Source organism: Galeopterus variegatus, unplaced genomic scaffold, assembly GCF_000696425.1.
Source record: "Galeopterus variegatus unplaced genomic scaffold, G_variegatus-3.0.2 Scaffold3594, whole genome shotgun sequence".
NCBI classification, from domain to species: Eukaryota; Metazoa; Chordata; class Mammalia; order Dermoptera; family Cynocephalidae; genus Galeopterus; species Galeopterus variegatus.
In genome coordinates, this window is record NW_007729705.1 from 66,189 (window position 1) to 72,274 (window position 6,086).

At 36.9% G+C, this 6,086-nt stretch overlaps 1 protein-coding gene across 1 annotated transcript in view; it reads right to left on the minus strand.

Moving 5' to 3' along the window:
• LOC103601110 (chromosome unknown open reading frame, human C2orf76) overlaps window positions 1–6,086 on the minus strand; it is a 75,318-nt gene that overhangs the window by 31,030 nt on the left and 38,202 nt on the right. The gene's annotated exons all lie outside the window — the stretch shown is intronic.

Here is a 6,086-nt window from a genome sequence, read left to right on the forward strand (position 1 = left end):
GTCCATTGCTGGATGATTGGGTAAGGAAAATGTGGTATATATACACCATGGAATACTACTCTTCCATCAAAAAGAATGAAATTCTCCCATTTGCAACAAAATAAATGAGCTTGGAGAAACTTATGTTGAGTGAAATAAGCAAAGCACAGAGGGATAAATACCATATGTACCCTCTCATATGTGGGAGCTAAGAGATAAAGAAGAAAGGAAAGAAAGACCACAGTTGTGTGTTGGACTTGCAGAGGGAGAGAACATACCTAGGGATACAAAGTGGAGTGGGGAAAGGGGGATGGGGAGGGAGGTCAGGTATCATTGAGGGGATAATTGGGTGGGGGACATGGGGTATAATCACAATTTGTGGTAACGTACATTCTGCTAGTATGGATCTGGCCATTAAATCTTAGGCACGAATGGTGACAATTTGCTTTGTATCCCATGAATATTCATAACCAATAAAAACAAAACAAAACGTTAAATATATATATATTTATTTTAACTCTGTCATAACTCTTCATATCCTTTACTATTTTTTTATTAAATAAAACAATATGAATACAGTTGAAACCTTTCTCTCTTTCCCCAGTCCCATTACCTCTCTCTTCCTAGAAGTAACCACTATCCTTAAGTTAGCATACCCTCTTTGTTGTTGCACTCTCATTTCATATGTCATAGCCAAACAAAATAGAGTATTATTTTGCATTTCAAATTTATGGAGTTAGGTATTTAAACAAGAGAGTCTACAGTACATTTTGTAGTACAAACAAGAAAGCATCACCTCAATACCATGTTCATGGAATAGTCCCTATGCGATGAAATGATAAAGTGCTATTACTTTGCTACTGCAAAATTACCCTGCTCCTTTCAAAGACAGAGAGGCACCAGGGGAGTGCTTCTTTACAGAGGAATGCCAGACAAGAGAATATAGATGTATTACAAATGTATGAAACAATCTTACCAAAGAGGGTAGAAAAAAAGGACTGACATAAATAACTTTGGCAATGAATAGATTCTGTAAGACTAAGGCAAAAGGAACTGCACATAAGCACTATAATCTAGTTAATATCAACTTGCTTCCCATGGGGGTACACTGTTATACATGTATACAGGAATCAAACAACTAAGTAAATGGACAGCAGATGGTGGGAGCCAGGATTCACACTGTTGGTATGGGAATTTATAGATAAGCAAGGAGAGGAAGCTAGAATGATCCAGGTGATAATGGATTAGAGTTGGAAACAGTAAAAACTCATGTTTAACATATAAATACAGACAGTTACATACAAAAATATTTATAGATATGAGTATGAGCACAAGTTAGTATATAAATATATATTTCTTTGTTCTGTCAGCTGAGAGAGCCTAAAAGAAGTGACACCCCGGGAGAAATGAGCACACTGAACACCCAGATCTTGGTATCTAATACCCATTCTCCAATAAAAGGAATCAGACCCTTTAGAGGCCTGGGACAGGAAATATACAAAATGAGCCCAGAGCATTCTATAGTGCCACAAAGTAAGAAAGTACCCAACACACACACGCACACACACATGCATACACAGATGGCATATATCAAAGGGGCACAGGAGACAAGTGAAACAGCTCTCGATGGCTAAAGCTAAAACAATTTGAGTAAATTAATAAAATAATAAATAAAATCTCCCATGCAGAAGAATTCCCTATAAATTATGTAGATATTCCACCCTAAAGGAAGGGTAGCATAACTCCCCACTCTTTAATTGTGAACTATACACATGACTTCCTTCCAAAAATCACTGTATGACAAGGGAGGAAACAAAGAGTAACTTTGCAATGGCAAAACCTAACATGACTGCAGCCAAATGATCATGGTCAACATCAACAATCATAAATCATGTGATAAAAGTGACACTTTATCTCTGTGATCTTCCTCTCAAAAACCCGTAATTCCAGTCTAATCATGAAAAGAACGCAGCCAAATGATCATGGTCAACATCAACAATCATAAATCATGTGATAAAAGTGACACTTTACCTCTGTGATCTTCCTCTCAAAAACCCGTAATTCCAGTCTAATCATGAAAAGAATATCCAACAAATTCCAATACTGGAGCATCCTATAATACACCTGACCAGTACTCCTCAAAACTTCAAAGTCATCAAAAACAAGGAAAGTCTGCCACAGCCAAGAGGAGCCTAAGGTGACATGACAACAAAATGTAATGTGGTGTCCTGGATGGGATTCTAGAACAAAAAAAGGACATTAGGTAAAAACTAAGGAAATGTGAATACACTGTGGACTTTAGTTAATAATATGTATCAGTATTGGTTAATTATAACAAATACAACATACTAATGAAAGATGTTAATGGGAAACTGAAGGGGGTATTAGATATAAAGAAACACATAAAGATGAAAAGATATAAAGAAAGTCTTTCTAACTATTCTAGCATTCTCCCAATAGAATAGACTGCTTTTCAAAGTAACATATCACCAGGATTAACAGGGTATAAAGAAGGAATTCTGAACTGGAAAGCTGGATAAAACCTCCACAGCTCTTTTCCTTTTCATATATGGGATAATTTTACATTCAGAAGCAAGATCTGAAGTATCAAGAAGTATTGAAATGCTTCCAAATCAAGCAATAATTAAAAGTCTTATACTATCTAATTTGTTTGTATACTATTCTGAATCTAGAAAAATAGTCATCTATAGAAGATAATATGTTACCTTTGTAATCAGAATATCTGATTAACATTCATTCTCCATATATCAACAATGGGACACAATTCATAACAGGCAAATATGTGGCCCACCAAACTTTCAGAACTCCATAGGACCTCAAATCAGATGACAAAGACAGGCTTGGGCACAGTATCCACAACTCAAAAAAGTCTGTTCCCCCAAAGTTCACCTTTTAGTCAGTGGAACACATTTCCCCACCTGCACAATTGAAACAGGCAGTGGTTATGTTACTACTCTCCCAGGTGAAAGATGTAAGTAGGCAGGCCTGAACATCTAGCTGTGATCTGTACCACTGCTCTGCTGGGGAAGGCATTCTATGGTACCTGGGAAGAAAAGAACACAGTGACCCTGGAGAGAGGACATCTTCCCCTTCCCCGGCCCCGTGGCTCACTCGGGTGAGTGCGTTGCTGTTAATGAGGCCGCCGGTGCACTCGTTAACAGTTGCAATCCCCTTACCGTCAAAGAAAAAATAAAAAAGCAGATGCAGGAAAGCAAAGCTCTGTGCCCTCCCTTTGTTTGCCTAAAAGCAGCACATAGATTTACAAAGACAAAAGGTATCCTGCTCCTCTCTCTACCAGGGAGAACAAAGGTTAACCACTGAAAACAACTTTAGACCCTTATCTGTCTGGAGACAGCACCAGAGGAATCTACATTAATAAGCTTCACTAACTATCCTGTATGGGCCATTCATTTGCCTTCTCACTAGCGGCCTCCCTTGGAGATTCAAAATCCTTTTCCTTTGTCTTGTCTCTTCTCTGACAATTTACTGTTCTTTGTTGAAGAACCATATAAACTAGAATTTAAAGCCACCTCTTTGCAAATTTCTCATTCCCTAGGTTTCGCCCTTGTATATATGAAATATACATACATGTTAATAAACTTCTGGGGTTTTTTTTCTTGTTAATCTGTCTTTTGTTACAGGTGTCCCTTCCAACTAAGAACTTATGAGGGCTGAAGAAAAAATTATTTTCCCTTCCCTACAGCATTATCTCTTAATACGAAGGTTCAATTTCTCCCTAATAATTAAGAACATGGCAATAAAAATTATACTCTATATAAGCCAATTCAGTTACTTTATGAATAATTATGTCTTTTTAATGAAATCTTTAAATAGTCACTACCAAGTACATTAACTACTCTGTCTTCTCCATGGATCTATATATTCTGCCTACTCCTTACTCAAGTAATACTGGGCAGTAACACTATCCAAAATTATACAGGATCAAAAAAAAAAGGTGAGGGAGAAGAACTTAGGAAATTTACAAAGTCAGTCAGGAAGTGAGATGTTGAGGTCACTACATTTTTTAAAGTTAGCTATACACATTACACTGCACATATATAAACCAAAATCCTGGTTTCCCAATACCATTCTTCGGTAATGGAATCAGAGCTCCTCAGAGAAATGATTGGCTCCAGGGCTGGGCAGGGAAAGAACATGAATCTGGAACATCTTGTACCAAAAAGTAAGGAAGTGCCCAAAGAATGATGGGGGCGTGAAAAAAAACGCAGGAGCCAGATTGAACGGGGTCCCACAGGCCAAAATGGGTATATTATCGCACCAAAATAAATAATGATAATAACAAACTGTAACCCTTTGAATGAAGTAAGAATCCATGAGTTCATAGTAAAATAAACAAGTGATTAAATAAATGGGGGAAGGAGGTACGCAAAAATTCTTCCTCGCTGTAGAAAGTCAAATAATACACATAACAGATGGAATTAGAAAAATCACCATTTGCCAATCATCATAATAATAATTGATTTAGGCAAAAATCATCAAAGAATGCTAAACCAGTGGATGAAAGTTTGAGAAGTAACATGATGTTCAAATAGTCTCAGACTATATACCCACAAAATAAAATTTACATTGAAGGAACCTGGCAGACACCACCTTAACCAGACTGATCAAAGTTACCACATATTGGGACTCTTCCTGGCGTGATGCACTGAGATGACTCAGTTCTGTAATTTTCCTGCCAAAAGGCACAACCTAAATCTAATCCGTGAGAAAACATCAGACAAAGCCAACTGAGGGGCATTCTGAAAAACAATTAGCCTGTGCTATGCAAAATTGTCAATGTGATGAAACACCACAAAAGACTCCGAAAGTGTTTCAGATTAAAGGAATTGAATGCATTGTGTGATCTCAGATTTTCTTTTGTTATAAAAGACCTTATTGGTACAATTAAAATCTCAACAAGGACTATAAATCAGATAATAGCATTGATTCAATGTCCGGTTCCCGATTTTGATCATTGTACTATGGTTGTCTCAGAGAAACAGAATTCCTTGTGTTTAGGAAATACACACTGAAATATTTAGGGGAAATGGGGAATTATATCAAGAATATATTTCTAAATGGTTCGGAAAGAAAAAAAATACAGGGTTGGGGAGGTAAGAAGAGTGAGAGAGGGAAAGGGAAAAAAGTGAGTGAGAGGAATAAAACAAATATAACAAAACATTAACATTTGGGGAATCTGTGTGAGAGAAACCAGGAATTCCTATCTTTTCAGCTTTTCTGTGAGTATGAAATTACATCAAAGTAAAAAAATTAAGCTGGACATAAACTGATACATTTGTCAAAACTCATGGAAATATACATTAGGATCTATATATTATTGTACCATATATAAATTACACTTCAGTTAAAATAATAAAAGCTTATTCTAGATGTTTCATCAAACATTGATGATTGGAGCACTTCAGTAATAAAAACAGAGGTGAGAAACCCATCAAGGTCTTATCAAAACGAAGACTAACTTCATGCCTACTTTAAGTTCAAAATGATAAACCAGCACCACTAGTCTGGTGGTTGCTTCTGTGACCACAATGGTTTCCTGGCTGTATGGGTCTCTGCAACCTTCCTGCCACACTCCCCAGGAAGCGTCCTATATGCTCAGCTGGGCAATACAATTAGCTATACTACACTCCCTTGTTAATCAACTTCCAAATACATAAGCCCACTACAAGCAAACCTAGACCTTACTTTTTATATTTTAATTAAAAAAAAAGAAAAGCAGCAGCAGAAGCCAAGCATGATGGTAGCAAACCCTGATGAGGGCACACTCCCTTGGGGGAGGCACTTCTGCAGATGCCGAGGAACTAGCCTAGCACTGGCTTAGCACCTAGATTAGCATCTTTCAAAGAACTTTTGTATTTTGAAAGATTATTATTAATGCCATAGTCAACTATTTTTTTTTTAAATACTTAACAAAACAAAATGAGTATAACGTCTCATACCTTGCTTTAGAAATCCTATAAATTCCTTTACGGTTTGATCCAAATTAATGCCATGATACACTACGGGTTTGAAATTGCGATGCTCAAATGAACGAATGAGGCGAACTGTAATGGTCACTTCTTCAG